Genomic DNA, 17319 nt, shown 5'->3' with positions numbered 1-17319 from the left:
ACACAGGATGGTGAGAGGCAGCTTGGGAAAGACTGCAGTTGTAGAAGGACCTTAGAGACCCACATAGGCCACTGAGGGTATAGCTCAGTGGTAGAGCCTTTGCAGATCAAGAGGTCCCTGGTTCAACTCCAGGTGCCCCCTGTGTGATGTAGCTTTTACCTACTCGTCTTAAGCAGAGACCCAGCCTCATGGAATGGAAATTTCCAGTTCCTTCTGTGCCATTTCTCAAGTGCTACATTTTCACTTCCTCAGCCAGACTCTCTTCCTGGAGGGCAGAGGAAGTCTGCCCTAAGGTGTGTCTGCGTTTCCCTTGTGCCTAATTATTATCATCCTGATTTTTATTTGTTTAGACCAAGCTTGCTTCAAAAAATAGGATCTGAGGCAGCTGGCAATAAAAGACACAATAAAAATCCACCAGTGGGGCAAATATAAAAAGGCAAAGGATGACTTATACGAGGCAGTCAGAATCATATGGACAGAAAGCAGAGGGCAGTTCCCAGGGCTGGGGGGCGGGAGTTATTGATTAATGGGGACAGACTTTCATTTCCACAAGATGAAGAAGATCTGGAAATGGATAGTGGTGACGGTTATACAACACGATGAAAGTCCTAATGCCACTGCGCCGTATACTTAAACGTGGTTACGATGACAAGTTTTATGCTGTGTGTATTTGAGTACAATTTTTAAATTGAAGGGCGAAGTACTGCTGCTGAACATACAAAACTTATCCCTGAGCTTCCTGGTAATGAAACAGAAGGGAAAACATACCAATGCATCAACCGAGCAAAATATTTTCCTAGCTCTGAAAAACAGCAGGCATTCATATGATAAGTCTCTCGAGATGAAACGTTGGAGAGATGATGGTTATGCCAGGCCAGCCGAGTACAGTCACACAGGTTGCGTACTATGCAACTCCACAAATTGCACAGTCCCTGGAGTTAGGCACCATACCGACCCCAGATGTTGGCCATATTTTACCCCTTTGATAGAAGAAATATAAATTGTGTGTGTGTGTGTGTGTGTGTGTAGGGAGCAGAGCTCGCTAGTTCACTACCCAAAATATATTCTTCCTCCTCCCCTACTGACAGCAACCTGATTTTATGCCAAGCCGTTGTGTTCCAGCTAAAAGAGCCCCATTCCTGGCCTCTCTTTGCCAGGCGAGGCAAACGACGAGTAAGAAGCAGTCATCAGTCGAGATTTCTAGGAAAACCTAAAAGAAGGAGAAACATCACAAGGCCGCCTTTTGGCCTTAACTCATGCTTCCTACTTGGAGCAGAGACGTGCTGGCTGGAGTGCCAGCTGCCAACTTGGACTATGAGTCAACCTTGAGAATGGGACCTGCATTTAAAGGAAGGCTGGAGTTCCCTGGTGGTGCAGAGGGTTAAGGATGCGGCATTGTCGTGGCTGTGGCCCGGGTTACTAAGGTGGTGCAGAGTCGATCCCTGGCCCAGGAACTTCAGCATATGCCTCAGGCTCGGCCAAACATAAGTAAATAAATAATGAAGACTAACCAGAGAGATTCAAAAAAGCCTGTGTCCCTAAAGACACCCTGGTGTGGCCGTGCCAGCCCTGGTCTGCTTGCCTTGCCTTTTACCAAAGAAAGACAGACATTTCTGGCTTTGTGTCCGGATGACTCTGAGGCTCGTATGCCCTTTCTCCACCAAAAACCTACTAAGCCCCTAACTCAGTAGGTCTGGGTTAGTCATTAAGAGGAGGCTTTTCTAGGAAAGCCACTTCCTACCGCAAGAACCTCCCATTGTCACAATCAGCCAGGTGCCCCCGAGGCGGTCTCAGCTCCCCTGGAACAAGGCAAAGCAGGGCAGGCAAAGGCCTTCTACAGACGCACACTCCGCAGAGTGCCCACTTCTGGTCTAGCCCCTTCCCTGTGGGACAGGGAGCCCCGTGGACCACATGCCGGGGCTGCTTCCTCCCCTGTAAGTCCCCCCACTAACTTTCTTTCCTTCACATCAGAGATGCGTGGTGCTGTGGTGAGCGAGTCTGAACCAGGAGCACAAGAGCCACTCTCATTTCTAATTGGTTACCAGCAGCTGAAAACTGGTGGAGTATGAGTCTTCTGGCGGTTGGAAGGGGCAGTTCCGAGGAGGTTTTGCATAACTAACTTAGCAGTGATAAAGTCACCCCTAGATTCCAGAAGAATCCGTGGTCAGCCTGCCCCTCGGACGGATGCTGCTCCAAGCGTGGTCCATGAACCTCTTGGGCGATGCTTAGAAATCCTACAGCCTGACACCGGCCAGCTCTGGTTGAGGTCGGTCTCGAAGACCGCAAGTCAGGGGTATCAGTACTGAGCCGCGGCAGCAGCTTTTCAGGGAAAGAAGAAACAACGCTGTTTGCTGACCAAAGACACAGCTGGAAACTCACTGCTTTAATTTACACCTTGGAGCACATTTCTCAGCATCCTCCGCCTGGAGCAGCGCTTCGGGCGTTAGCTTGTTGTGACTGTCAGGGCCTTTAGGCGCCAGCCACAGAAGGTAGTTTAAGCTGCAAAAGTTTATTAAAAATAAGTATCTCATTAGATAGGAGAGGCTGAAAATAAGTCTCCAGACTAACCTCCCAGGAAGAATACCCCACGCTAAGCTGCAGAACCACCACCGCTCCAGCCCCGCACAGCTCCAGGTGCTCCTCGGTTCCTGCCCGAAAGCGGCGCCTGTACCACATCCACATCAGACGCTCAAGCCCCGAACGCTGGGCGATGACACCATCCTTGCGAGCAAAACGGACTCAGTGCCTCCCTTTTCCCTCTCCAAGCCTGACACGTGTATTACTGGAGCCTGAATCTGTTCCAGAAACTCAAAGGAGAACAGGGTTTTCTAGCTTCTCTTTCGGGGCTGCTGCTCCTGCAGGGAAAGGAATTCCCTGGACAAAACAAGGGCCTTCGAGAGGCTCTGCACAGTCCGAAAACGTGGAAATGCCCTTTGCAGTCCTATCGGATTTTGGAATACTTAGTAACAAGAATAAAAATGCAAGGCGTTCCCATCATGGCTCAGTGGTAACCAACATGGCTAGTGCCTGTGAGGATGTGGGTTCCATCCTACCTCCGTGAGTGGGCTCAGGATCCAGTGTTGCTGTGAGCTGTGGTTGCAGACAAAGCTGCATTGCTGTGGCTGTGGGGTAGGCCGGCAGCTGTAGCTCTGATTCAACCCCTAGCCTGGGAACTTCCATATCCTGTGGGTGCAGCCCTAAAAAGCGAAAAAGCAAAAAAAAAAAAAAAAAAAAAAAAAAAAGCAAACAATTTCATTATTAACTTTGCATGTCTTTTTAAAAAACGCAAACAATTTCATTACTAACCATGGTTTGTTTGTTTGTTTGTTTTGTTTTGTTTTGTTTTTTGCCACACCCAGGGATTGAACCTGCACAAGATGGGTGGGTCAGGAACTCCAGTAGAGAGTCCCAGAAAGTGAGAACAAAAATGCTTTGCCAGGTCATGGGAGCAGTCGAAAGCTATCAATAGAGGCCTGGGAGGAATTCCATCGAGATGCCCAAGGAGTCGTTTCAAATACTTCCCAGGCCCAGAGAACTTCCTTCTCACACTGTCCTCCCTGCCTTCCTCCTCCCTCCAAAGTGCTAGGAAGGAAGGCCTGGTGGAGGAGAAAGAAGAGGGACCAGGTCCCCACTCCCACTTCTGGGGCGGAGGGAGGCTGAAGCCAGTTTCACCCAGGGAATTGCTTATTACATGGGACTGGACATTCTGGTTACCAGTTCAGACAGTGACCACAGGACTTTCTTTCTGTTACCTAAAAATATCATTAAACTCAGCTGGGCAAGAGAAATATTTCACTGAGAAAGTTTAAAGGGACAGGGAACGGCAAAAATGAAGTTGCCTTTTTTTTTGGTCTTTTAGGGCCTGGGAATGTGGCGCTTCCCAGGCTAGGGATAAAATCACAGCTGTCGCACCAGCCTACACCACAGCCACAGCAATGCCAGATCCCAGCCCCATCCACAGCCTACCCCCAGCCAGGTCTGTGACCTGCATCACAGCTCATGGCAACACTGTATCCTTAATGAGAGAGGCCAGGGATGGAACCATGCGTCCTCATGGGTACTAGTCAGACCCATTTCCACTAAGCCATGACGGGAACTCCTGAAGTGGCTTTTACTCTTACTCTTTGAGTCCTTCAAGTTCAATGTACCAGATACAAGAGCAACACAGAAAGCTCTAAAAATGCGATATCATGTGCAAAAGAACTTAAGATGGAGAACTTCTGCACGTATGCCATTTGGGTTTTTTTTTTTTTTTTTTTTTTCTCTTTCAGCCAAACCCACGGCATATGGAGCTTTCCAGACTAGGGGTCTAATCCAAGCCACAGCTGCAGATGACAGTCTACACCACAGACACAGCAACGCCAGATCCGAGCCGTGTCTTCGACCTACACCACAGCTCACGGCAATGCCAGATCCTTAACCCACTGAGCAAGGCCAGGGATCGAACCTGCAACCTCATGGATACTAATCAGGCTTGTTACTGCTGAGCCACACAGCCATGTCCACCATTTGGATTTTTTAAAGATACGCAGAATAATGCTGAGTATTGTTACTGAATGTAAAAGTATTAAAAATGAGACTTGGTGAGATTAACACTGGGGGAAGCCAGCTGCCATGTCACGGGGCACATCAAGCAGGGAACTGAGGCCACCAACTAACAGCCCGTGAGGACCTGAGTCCTCATTCCAGCAGCTGATACCTTATCCACAATCTCAGGAGAGACCCTGAACCAGAACCACCCAGCTGAGCCACTCCCGGACACTGCGCGGTCTCTGAGACTGCATGACATCGTGAAGACGTGTGGTTCTAAGCGCAGCGTTTGGGGACGCGCTGTTATGCAGCGGTATCCAACTAGCGGAGTCCTACCGCCGGCAGCCTGACACCCGCCCTGGAGTCGGCCAAGCCTCTGGACCGCTTTGGGAAATGACACGAAAGGCAGCGACTGGGCGAGGAGAGAACAATCCAAGAAACGAAAAACTCAGAAAACGGATGTCAGCATGGACGGCAGGGGACGGCTGGAGGGAGACAGGAAGGGGAAGCGAGCAGCCTGGGGCAAGCAGACGAGCCCCAGGGCTGAAGTAACAAAAATCTGAAAGTTCCAGGGCCTTCAACAGATGGGGGATTCGGAGGTGAGATGGGAGAGAAAGTCATCCGCTCTGGAGGCTGTTTTGAACGTGATCTCAGCCGAAAAGCTCTCAGTGAACCTCTGGGCTTCATCTTCTGTCTGCACATCAGGCCAGGTACAGGCTTTGTTGTCTCAGACAGAACCTTCAGTGACCTTCCAAGCTAGTGCCCAAAAAGGACGTGCTTTTGGAAAAGGAGAGTTACAGCATACAGGGGTGCATGCACAAGGGGTCAAGCCGGAAGCAGCTTCGGGCCGGGTTAGAGCGAGCAGCCTGGGTCTGAGCAGAATGTAAAGAAGCTTGTTTATTACACACTGTGGTGGCAGAGTGGGGAGATAGTGCAGTGGCTGAGCCGAGACCTGCAGATAAGGAGGTTCCTGGTTCAAGTCCCAGGTTCAGCTGGAAGGCATCCTTTTTCCTCCTTGAGCTGAATTGACAATATCTAGTCTTCGAGAGACCACCCTCAAAAGGAGAGGCTGGCAAGTGCCCAGGAAACAACACCCAGAGGGCCGCCCCTTGTGATTCAGGGTGTAGTCTGACACAGACCGAACCCGTCGCCAGGGCCTCTTGGAGGGCCTGTTTCCCGTTTCCCAATGGTATTTCTGTATTATCCAGGGTCCCATCCAGAGACAGAAATAGCACTCATTATTGCAACAGAGAGAATTCAATATAAATCATTGCTCGCCTGTGTGTCGGTATCCTGGGTCTGCTGTAACAAAGCACCACAAGATAGACGGCCTGAAGCAGGAGGTGCTTTTGGGCTCACATTCTGGAGGGTAAACGTCTGAGACCCAGGTCGGGGGCTTCCTGGCCTCCCAGCTCCTGTCGTGGGTTGGCGTTCCTTGGCTCGGACAAGCCTCTCTCCCGTCTCTGCCTCCTGCTCACATGGCCACACAGTCCCGTCTCTTCCCTCTTGACAAGAGGACTCCAGCCCGTTGGAATAAGGGCGTGCCAGTCTCCATGGTGATGGCATCTTAACTAATAGCAGGTTGGTCGCCCCCTCCAGGTAAGGTCACATGATGAGGGCCTCAGGGCTAGGATTCAGCATTTCTTTTCTTTTCTTTCTTTCCTTTTTTCTTTTTTTTTTTTGGAGGGGAACGCAATTGAACCCACAACCCCCAGAACCAGAGGACCGAGAGTGACCGGGAAGACTAACTACCTACAAGAAGCAGCTCCCGCTCCTGGGCTGTGGGAATAAGAGAGGGAGATGAACTTGGTCAGTCTTACAAACCCGGGGAGGGTCTCTGTGGCTCGAGACCCAGACCCCCGTAAGGAGTGGGTAGTGTCCTTGCAGAGACGTGACAGAGCTGTGCCTGTGAGCGCCCGAGTGCAGGTGGCAGTATCCTGGGATGACTGTCACTGCCAGCTGACACTGACAGGGACCCAGCAGGCAGGAAGGACGGTGCTTCTTCCTGCTACTGCCCTCCAGTTTCCCTCTGAAGCCCCACTGGCAAGACCAACCAGGAAGCCGCCTGGCAAAGGACAAGTGAGGTTGACAGAGTCCCAGACCCAGCATCACAGAGCGGAGCACAGAAGGGCGGATGGGGGGCTGAGAGAGTCATTTCTTTAGACAGCTCATCTCTCCCAACAGGGTAAGGGTGGAAGAGGTTGGATGTGGGCAGTGGGAGAGAGGCCAGCCTGCACCCTAGGATGTGGCGTCATGTGGAGCGCTAGCTCATAGGCAGTCAAAGTATGTTCTGTCTTGAGGCGTCGCGTGCTGGGCCCAGCCCCTGGGCGTTTGAGTCTCAGGTGCTCAGCCCAAAAGCCACAGTGGAGACATCAGAGCCTTCCAGCTGTCAGGGGAATGTGCTCCCGGGGTCATGCCTTCCTCCAGGACGGACAGTGGAGAGCTGTGGGGCTGAGGGAGAAGGGACCCTGCTTCTTCCTAAGGCAGGGAGGTGAGTCAGCAGTAGAGCAGGTCTGGCAACTCAGCCAACCCATCCTGAAGGCCCGCCCCCACCCCCTGGGGCTGGGTGTGGCAGCATAGAGAAAGGCACTCAATGGCCCTCACCTACGCCACAGGGGGTATAGCTCAGGGGTAGAGCATTTGACTGCAGATCAAGAGGTCCCCAGTTCGAATCTGGGTGCCCCCTGTTCTTTTAGCCACTGAAGGTGGCAGAGGAGGTCCCATTTCCTCTCTCCTCTTCCCGAATCTGGCCTCTGCTGCAGGTGGATTTAGAGGAGGCCCCTCTGACCCAAGCAAGGCAGCTCCATTCTGATATGTGTGTCCCACTCATCCCATCTCCCCCCTCCCCTGGTCTACACTGCAGTCCAATGTGTGCTTGATGCTACAAGCTGAGGATGAGGATTTTGTCCTTTGAAGGTAGCCAGAGAGAAAGCTGAGATCACCTACAAAGGAATAGTAGTTCAGCTGCTGGCTGACATCTCAGCAGTTGCAGAGGAAGCCAGAAGCCAGTGCAGTAACACAAGCACTGTCTGAAGAGGAAGTAACAGCCAGCTTAGAATTCTATTCCCAGCCAAACGGTTCTTTGAAAACAGACACAAGCTGAGAGTTTAGAGCCAACTACAGAAAACTCTAACATACATACTTTAGACAAAAGTAAAATGATCCCGCATAGGAGGTCTGAAATATACGAAGGAGTGTTGAACAAAGAAACAGATAGGCAACCAGACTGATAAGTCGTTGTCTACAGCAGTATTAATTCTACTTTGGAGGGTTTTTTTTTTTAAAGATAGAACTAAGGTAGTAACAATAACATTTTAGGGAAGGGCTGATAAGAGTTCGGACGCCTCTACGTAGTTTGGGAAGAAAATCCAGATATTGATTACCTTTAGTGGTTTTACCTTTGCATGCAGAAATTTCCAGTGCGTCTGAAAGTTGTAGTTCTGCTAGAAGCAAAAGGAGGTAAGAGAATGAAGGGTACCTGTTAGCAGTGTCGCTAAACACTCATTAACTCCAGTAATTTATTTGTTGATCCTTTTAGATTTTCCTACACAGATGATCATGTCACCTAAGACATTTGAAATTTTTATTTCCTGCAGTGCAATCCTTATTCTCTCTTTTCCTCGCCTCATTGTAATGGCGAAGACCACTGGTGTCATACTGAATAACGGTGTTGACATCTCATTCCACTTTGGTTTCAGATGAAAACCTTTAAACATGTCACCACTAAGTACATGTTGTGAATTATACGTTTTGTAAATGGTCTTTATCAAATTAGGGGATTTGGGGAGTTCCCATTGTGGCTCAAAGAGTTATGAACCCCACTAGTATCCATGAGGACGCAGGTTCAATCCCTGGTCTTGATCAGTGAATTAAGGATCTGGGGTTGCCATGAGCTGTGGTGTAGGTCACAGACATGGCTTGGATCTGGCCTTACTGTGCCTGTGGTGTAGGCTGGTAGCTGCAGTTCCGATTCGACCCCTAGCCTGGGAACCTCCGTATGCTGCAGGTGTGGCCCTGAGAAGCAAGCAAACAAACAAACAAACGATAACAAATTAGGGAATTTCCCTTCTACATCTAGTTTGAAAAAAAAAAAAAAAAGAAGGATCAATGTAGAATTTTCTCAAAAATTTTACATCTGTGGAGATAATCATATTTTTTTCTCCTTTAGTCTATTAAAACGGTGAATTACACTTATTGCTTTTTATAAATTAAACACACTTAGGGAGTTCCCATTGTGGCACAGCGGAAATGAATCTAACTAGTATCCATGAGGATGCAAGCTCGAGCTCAGCCTCACGTCTTTGACCTACACCACAGCTCATGGCAGTGTCGGATCCTTAGCCCACTGAGTGAGGCCAGGGATTGAACTTGTGTCTTCATGGATACCAGTCAGATTCATTTCCGCTGCACCACAATGGGAACTCCTGCATATGCCATCCTTGCCCAAGGTCCATGCTGATCTTCACTGTAGCATTTCAATTCTTAATATATGTGCTGCTGAAGTGAGTGTTCTCATAGTGTCCTTTTATCCAGTTTTTTTCTAACTTGAATTCTTTGTTTATGTTTATTCTTCTTTTCTAGCATATTGCTCAAATCTATAAGTATTCCTCTAAATGCTGACCTAGTGTCCGTCATGGATGAATGGAGAAGGAAAATGTAGTGTGTATCTATGTCTACAGTGTGTATCTACACTACATCTGTAGTGTGTATCCATTTTGTGTGTGTGTGTGTGTGTGTGTGTGTGTGTGTGTGTGTGTGTGTGCAGTAGAATATTATTCAGTCATTAGAAAGAAGGAAGTCCTGCATCTGCAGCACATGGATGGAACTGGAGGGCGTTGTGCTAAGTGAAGTAAGTCAAGCAGAAAAAGGCAAATATCAAATGACATCCCTTGGATGTGGAATCTAAAAAAAAAGTCAAACTCATAGAGAGGGAGGGCGAGGGGGAGATATTCGTCAAAGGATGCAAACTTTCCATCGTAAGATGAGTAAGTTCTGAGACTCTGCTGTACAGCATGGTGAATACAGTTAAGAATGTCGTTTTATAGGAGTTCCCTGGTGGCACAGTGCATTAAGGATCTGGTGGTGTCACTACAGCTGCTCAGGTCACTACTGTGGCATGGGTTTGATCCCTGGCCCAGGAACTTCCACTTGCTGTGGGTGCAGCCAAAAATAATAATAATAATAATAATGACAATAACATTTCAGGTATTATATACTTGAAAGTTGCTCTGAGGGTTGATCTCAAGCATTCTCACCCTTCCCAAAGAAAAGGTAACCGTGTGAGGTGATGGCTGTGTTAACTAACTTGATTGTGATAATCATTTCATATTGTATATTGTGTCATATCATCACACTGTGCACTTTAAATATGTTATGATTTTACTTGTCAATTATGCTACAGTACATCTTGGGGGGAAGAAACTAAAAATATATAGAAATTATTCACGATGTTTTTGTATGACTGTACTAGTTAGTTTTAAAAAGTATGTAACATTTCCTTACTCTAATTCTACATTTGTTTTCTTTGTTACCCTGTCCAGTTTTTACCGTACTTTTTTTTGTCTTTTTAGGGCCACACATGCAGCATGTGGAAGTTCCCAGGCTAGGCGTTGAATGGGAGCTACAGCTGATGGCCCACACCACAGCCACAGCAACGCCAGATCCAAGCTGTGTTTGCAGCCTAAGCCACAGCACATGGCAATGCCAGATCCTTAACCCACTGAGCGAGGCCAGGGATTAAACTCATGTCCTCATAGATGCTAGTTGGGTTCTTACCACTGAGCCACAGCAGAGACTTCTGGATGCAGGAGACCGAATATACACACAATTCTACTGCCTTCTGGCTTTTATTACTTCTCCTGAGAACTCAGTTGTTAATCTAACTGGCACTCCATTGAAAGTGGCATGTCTTTTTTAATGATACTTTTGAGTTTCTCATTATTTCTGGTTTTCTGCAATTTCACTCCAGTAACTCTAGGTAATGGATTTAATCTTGTTTATTAAGTTTGAGATTCATTAAGGTTCTTGAACTGAGTCAATCTAGAATTGATGTCTTTCATTAGCTGTGAAATAGTCTCAACGTACTATTTCCTCAATTTTTTTTTTTTTTTTTTTTGCTTTTCAGGGCCAAAGCTGTGGCATATGGAAGCTCCCAGGCTGGGGGTCTAATCAGAGCTGCAGATGCCGGCCACAGCCACAGCCACCGCAACGCCAGATTCAAGCCAAGTCTGCGACCTACACCACTGCTCACAGCGACCTGGATCCTTAACTCACTGAACAAGGCCAGGGGTGGAGGCCATGCCTTCATGGATGCCAGTCGGGCTCGTTACTGCTGAGTGACAGCAGGAGCTCTCGTGTCTCCTCAAATCTTGCATCCTCTTCATTCTCTCTCATTTCTTCCAGGACTCCATTTAAATGGACATTAGACCATCTCAACTATCCTCTATATTTACTACTCTCTATTCTGTGTTTGCCATACTTTTGTCTCTTTCTGCTTTATTATGGATAGTTTTTTTCCCCCCCAATGTTCTAATTCATTGATTTTTCTCTTTGACTGAATCTACTCATTGAGTAGAAACTGGGTATATTCACTGAGTGTTTAATTTTAGTTATCGATTTTTAGATATAAAGTTTCTATGTTGTTCTCGCTTCGAACTTTTTCTTTTTCTTTCTTTCTTTTCTTTTTTTTTTTTTGTCTTTTGACTATTTAGGGCCACACCCATGGCATATGGAGGTTCCCAGGCTAGGGATCCAATCGGAGCTGAAGTTGCGGGCCTACACCCCAGCCACAGCTGGGATCTGAGCTGTGTCTGTGATCTACACCACAGCTCATGGCAATGCTGGATCCTTAACCCACTGGGCAAAGCCAGGTATTGAACCCAGGTCCTCATGGATACTAGTCAGGTTTGTTAACCACTGAGCCATGATGGGAACTCCTCAAATTTTCTTAAGTTCCTTTTTTTTTTTTTTTTTTTTTTTTTTGCTTTCCTATTTCCTACTGAAATATTCAAGTTTGTCTTTTCTCTCTCCAAGCAGAGCAAGCACTGGTATTTTACAGTGTCTTTCTGGCAGTCCTAAGATAAAACGTCCCCGTGTTTAGTTATATGGGCTGTTGTTTCTATTGATTTTCACTCATGGCATCTTGCTTCCCTGTGCACCTTGGCTATGTTGAGCATTGTATTCAAAAATGTATTTGTATAACCAGCTGGAGGAAGGGGATGATACTATTTTCCTTCATTTGTTTTTTCCTCGCCCTCAATGGGCTCTAGCGGTCAAGGAACCACAGCATAATATCAAGGCTGGAGTTTCCTGGGCCATTCAGATGTCACAAAGACCAGCCAGAAGTTCTTACAGTAGCTGTTTTCTTTCAGTTCATCCTTACTCCTCAGGATCCAGAAGCCAGAGATAGTTTCACCAGTGTCCCTAATCCAGGTGGGCCCAGAATTCTGATTTTTATCCCCATAGTCCTGAGAGGCTTCCAAAAGTTCCACTTAGCCTCGTCTTTCTCCTCTGGACTGAAAAATCCACTCAGGGTCAAAGCAGCTTCAAGTATGAAGATTTAACCTTCTGTTACCCATCCTTTCCAAATTTCTATCTATTATTTCCTGTCTAAAGTTAGCTCTTAGATTCTTTTAATGAGATCTTTAAAAATACGTTTCCAATTTTTAAACGTGTCTTCCTACAAAAGAGTGTTTCAGATTACCTTGTACATTAAAGAAGGTAGAGATTCTTCTGCAGGACTCTTTATACCATTTATATGTCCTAAATATTTTGTCTGGATTGGGAAAAAAACACTGTATAAAGCAGGGTCTACTTCTAGGCATTCCTCACTAAGGAAATACTGATTGAGGTTTCAAAAAGAAAAAAAAGAAATGGTAGGAGAGAGAGGAGAGAGAAGGGCGAATCATGTGCCCTATAGGAGAGTGTCTATTGCAGAGGCAACACCCCAAGAACGTCCCAGGAAGAGCAGAGACTTTTGCTTTTGACGTGGTTTTCAAGGCTTTACAGTTACCTCTGGAAATTAGGGGAATATACACCCTCCATGCTTTACAAGCAGTAGCAGCAAGAGCAAAGAGATAGCCTTCCTTCCGGAGATGACAGGGGGCTTGGGAAAATGAGGAAGTGAAGTCTCCACACCAGCCCTGAAGGGCAACAGTGTCCAGGTGGGGGTGGGGATGGGGGCGAGTTCGGACAAAGTCAGCCTCTTCAGAGAAATGTGACCTGCTCCCCTTATTGTCTGAATGACACCTGGCCAAGGGAGGATTCTTGAAGCCGGTTCCAGTCTGGATCCTAAATTTTTATAATAAGATATTACACATTAATATAATGTTCAAGTGTGCAGGAAGGGGGCTGAAACTATAGCCCATGGTTCAGTGGTTGAAAATGTGTGACACAGGGGGCACCCGGACTTGAACCGGGGACCTCTTGATCTGCAGTCAAATGCTCTACCGCTGAGCTATACCCCCATGTGGGGCTCATAGCTTAATTGTACCTTTTCATCTGGGCACCAGACTGCCTGTTCTGGATTTACAGCCCAGCTTCTGGGAGCAGGCAGCCTGACCAACGATAGCTTGGTTCTCACTGTCATTACTCCCTCACCCATCTATAAACACCTACTAATGGCCAGGCACAGCCTTCCTTCCGTTTTCTCTGGCTCCGCCTCCCCTGGCTCCGCCTCCCCTGGCTCCGCCTCCCCTGGCTCCGCCTCCCTCTGGCTCCGCCTCCCTCTGGTTCCGCCTCCCTCTGGCTCCGCCTCCCTCTGGCTCCGCCTCCCTCTGGCTCCGCCTCCCTCTGGCTCCGCCTCCCTCTGGCTCCGCCTCCCTCTGGCATCCCAGTTCCATCTGCCCTGTAAAGGCGGCCTAACGGAACCCTGGTCCCCCCTCGCTTGCTGCACACAAGGGCAACGAGCTGCAGAGAGGACTCCGCACACAGGGAAACAGAGACAAGAACTGGTGCGGACAACCCCTCTTGGGACACAGAGGACCCCCTTTCTCCTTCCCCCGCCCCACTTTCTCCCTTCCTCCTCGTCCGCTCCCCTCCAGATCCCCTGTCAAGGAGAAAACTGACTTGGAGAGGGGGAGGAACACCACGAAAGCTTGCTTGTGAGCCCTCGGGGTTGCCAGCTTCACAGCCCAGGGCACCCCCCTCTGCATGAGCGGCGAGAAGCGGGAGGCAGCCAGGGAGGAGGCTGTGCTCGACCGGGGAACGCTGGGAGCTGGCGTGGGGCTGAGCCACTGATGGAGAAGCCGAAAAAGGCTTCAAGTCCCCTCTCTACCCTTCCCGCGGCTTCTTCCTCTCTCCCCAGAGGACAGCCTATGATGCTCACGGGCCCTGGGGAAGTACTTATTTTATCCAGAAATACTGAGGAGGGTCCTGGTCCCCACGGGCTGGTTTGTGGCAAGTTTGCCTCACACCCTTACTGTGCTCTCCTCTTCTGGCGAGGCCGCTGGGACCTTCCTCCCTCCATTGGCCCCCAAATATTTGTAGAGTATTTCAGTGATGTTTGCAGTTTCAGCTACGACAGAGGAAGAAGGTGGCAATCAGCCCGCCAGCACAGCTGACGGAGCTGGAACTGGTCCCCACCGGGCGTCCTAGGGCCCAACACCTGCCTGAGCGGAACTCCCCCTCAGCAGGAGGACCTGGGTCAACCCAGGCCACTGGGCACCTTCCTGCCAGAAACCTGGCAGTGAGACCACTGGCCTGGTCCCACTCCATATGGGACCCCCAACGCCCCCCGCCCCCCCGCACAGGTCTCCATACCCTTATCCTTTCCCACCCCAGGACGTCGGCTGTCCCCCCAGGCCCCTTGGGAAGGGGGCTCGTTTGAGCAGCTCTGCTAGGAAACTGGCCGGAGCGGCCGAAGCAGCCAAGGGCTTGCGGCCCCGGCTCAGGGTCAGGGCCTCTGCATAGACCTGGCCCTGGGAGGCAGGACAGAAAGGAGACCCCTGAAAGAGGACACGCTGAGGACAGCCTGCAGGAGAGGCCAAGCCACGGAGAAACCGAGAGTGGGGAAGGGCCACTTCCGCGGGGTTTTAGTTCATTTGGGCTAGGAGAAGGCAGCCCTAGCTCGGGCAGGCAGCATGTTGGGTCACTCAGGAAGCCAGAAACGTGCATCAGAGCGGGTAGGGCTTTTCAACCAGATGAAGAAAGTTCTCGCTGAGGGTCTGGTGATGGGGGAGATGAGAGAGGGGACCCAGGGGAGGGTCCTCTATCCATTCGTTGCGAAAATGGTCAAAGGATGCTGTTACTGCTGCTTTATGTTGAGGAAAAACTGGCAATTTTTAAATTGTCATAGCACTAAACAGGAATCTTTTGGCTTTTACATAGTAAATTTCAGAAAAATTTTCATTGCTGTCTTATTTTCAACAGTTAAAGCGAACTGGTTTCTTTCTGAGACTGAGGGCTGGTGGTGTGACTTTTAGTAAGGCAGGAATTTCTTGGATATGGCACCAAAATTTCAACTGATAAATGGGACTTCATCAAAATTAGAAACTTTTGCACTCTTGACACTGTTAAGAGAATAAAAAGGCAAGTCACAATCTGGGAGCAAGTGTTTGCAAGCCACGTATCTGATACGGGACTTGCACCCTAAAATATAAAGAACTCTCACCACTCAATCATAAGAAACCAAACCACCCAAATGAAAAAATGGAGAAAAAAGATCTGAAGACACTTCACTACAGAAGATACATGCTGTCAATGAGCACATTAACGTACTCAGCATCATCGGTAATGAGAGAAACGAGATGCTACTATATGACGTTAGAGTGTAAATCAGAAAGAGTGACCATCTTCAAAACAACCTAGAGACCTCAAAACAAGCAAAAAAGCTGGAGACCGTAAAAACAAACCAAAAAAACCCAAAACAACAACAAACCCAAAAAACTGACCGTAGCAAGTGCTGATGAGGTAGGTTGTGGAGCAGCTAGTACATCCACACCCACCGTGTGAATGCAAAATGGTACAACCACTTTGCAAAATGGTTGGCGGTTTCTTAAAAAGCTAAACACACGCCTAGCTTATAATCCAGCTCTTCCACTCCTAAGCATTTAACCAAGAGCAGCGAAAGCATTTACCACATGCTTGTGTACAAATGTCACTGTTAAAGCCCCAAACTGAAACAACCCAAACATCTACCAACAGGTGAGGGCCGAACAGATTGTGGTGTGTGCATAAAATGGAATACTTTCCATCAAACAAAAAACGAAGGAACAATCAATTCATACCACAATAGGCAAAGATCTCAAATAATTTTCCCTTTTTTAATGGCCACACTCACAGCCTATAGACGTTCCCAGTCCAGGTTTGCAACCTACACCGTAGCTGCGGGAATGCCGGATCCTTTAACCACTGTGCAGGGCTTGGGATCAAACACGTGCCTCCACAGCAACTCAAGCCGCTGCAGTCAGATTGTTGTGTTTTTTTGTTTGTTTTGTTTGTTTGTTTTTTGGCCTTTTTGCCATTTCTTGGGCCGCTCCCGCGGCATATGGAGGTTCCAGGCTAGGGGTCGAATCGGAGCTGTAGCCACCGGCCTACGCCAGAGCCACAGCAACGCGGGATCCGAGCCGCACCTGCAACCTACACCACAGCTCACGGCAACGCCGGATCGGTAACCCACTGAGCAAGGGCAGGGACCGAACCCGCAACCTCATGGTTCCTAGTCGGACTCGTTAACCACTGACCACGACGGGAACTCCTGCAGTCAGATTCTTAACCCATGGCGCCACTGTGGGAACTCCTCAAATAATCTTCTTGAGTGAAAGAAACCAGATCAAAAGGGAGAAAGAACACACACACCGATTCTTTCCTCCCTGTGTTGTCTTCCTCCAGCCCAGCCAGGGCCGGGCCAGACAAGGCTATGCTGTTCAATGTGATCGCTCCCCCTGGTGGACATCTGTTGAATCTGTTTACCCAGCATCCCTCGCTGTGCTCCTTTGCAATCTCCCATTTCTCAACTTCCGCCCCCCACCCCTTACTCTGCAGACCCACCCTTTCTCTCTCCTGAGAGAGGAACTCTAAACCCTAGACCGCTTTAGGCTTATAAAAGGGCTAAGGGGGCACCCGGACTTGAACCGGGGACCTCTTGATCTGCAGTCAAATGCTCTACCACTGAGCTATACCCCCATCTGTACTACCAGTTCAGTTAATATCATTTTACCTCCAGAATCATGTTACCTTAGTGGCAATGATTACATTTCAACTGATAAAAATTGTTTTAAGGACTTTAGATCAGAGAAAAAACTAACTCCCAGGCACGGAAATGCTATCAGGACTCTCCCTCCAGCTTTCGTCTTTGTTTCCCTCTCAAATCAGATTTAATCTCTCAAACCAATCTCTTCCGGCCTCTGAGACCCCCACCTCCAGCATCTCTAGGCTCACATCTCCGCATCTTGGTTGCCTGAGAGAAAAGGGCTTAAGTCTGAAAAATCCTAGAGAAGGACTGGCTTGGGTTCTGGGCCTGTGACCAGGGGAACAGAAGCACTAATCAGCCACACCGCTGTTGAGACTGAGGTTTAGCGGTTTGATGGCAGAGCCAGGAGCTGGGGTTCAAATCCAAGTGCCTTCTCCATATTCTAAACGTTCTCTCCTTTTATCCACATCAGACCCACTTGGCAGACAAGATCGCTGATTTCCTACGCCTCCTTTTCCACATCTTGTAAATGGGGATTAGAAAAGGCCCTGCAATTGTGCGGATTAAATGAGACCATTTAAAGCAGCCGTCAGGGAGTGCCCCTGAGGACCTGGGTTCGATTCCTGGCCTCCTTGTGGGTTAAAGGATCCCACTGTGGT

At 48.6% G+C, this 17319-nt stretch overlaps 3 non-coding genes across 3 annotated transcripts; 1 reads left to right on the top strand and 2 right to left on the bottom strand.

Annotated features, from left to right (window-relative positions):
* The first annotated feature begins 7144 nt into the window (after window positions 1-7144).
* TRNAC-GCA (transfer RNA cysteine (anticodon GCA)) lies at window positions 7145-7216 on the top strand. The gene has a single exon. It is a non-coding gene; the product is annotated as a tRNA-Cys (tRNA).
* Window positions 7217-12923: 5707 nt separating this feature from the next.
* TRNAC-GCA (transfer RNA cysteine (anticodon GCA)) lies at window positions 12924-12995 on the bottom strand. Its single transcript has one exon. It is a non-coding gene; the product is annotated as a tRNA-Cys (tRNA).
* Window positions 12996-16581: 3586 nt separating this feature from the next.
* TRNAC-GCA (transfer RNA cysteine (anticodon GCA)) lies at window positions 16582-16653 on the bottom strand. Its single transcript has one exon. It is a non-coding gene; the product is annotated as a tRNA-Cys (tRNA).
* Between the last annotated feature and the right edge of the window lie 666 nt (window positions 16654-17319).

This window comes from Sus scrofa, chromosome 18 (assembly GCF_054392235.1).
Source record: "Sus scrofa isolate SSC_HxYL_T2T_F1_AM1 chromosome 18, Sscrofa_HxYL_maternal_Yorkshire_Landrace_v2.0, whole genome shotgun sequence".
Taxonomy (NCBI): Eukaryota; Metazoa; Chordata; class Mammalia; order Artiodactyla; family Suidae; genus Sus; species Sus scrofa.
This window is presented reverse-complemented; position numbering and strand designations above follow the sequence as displayed.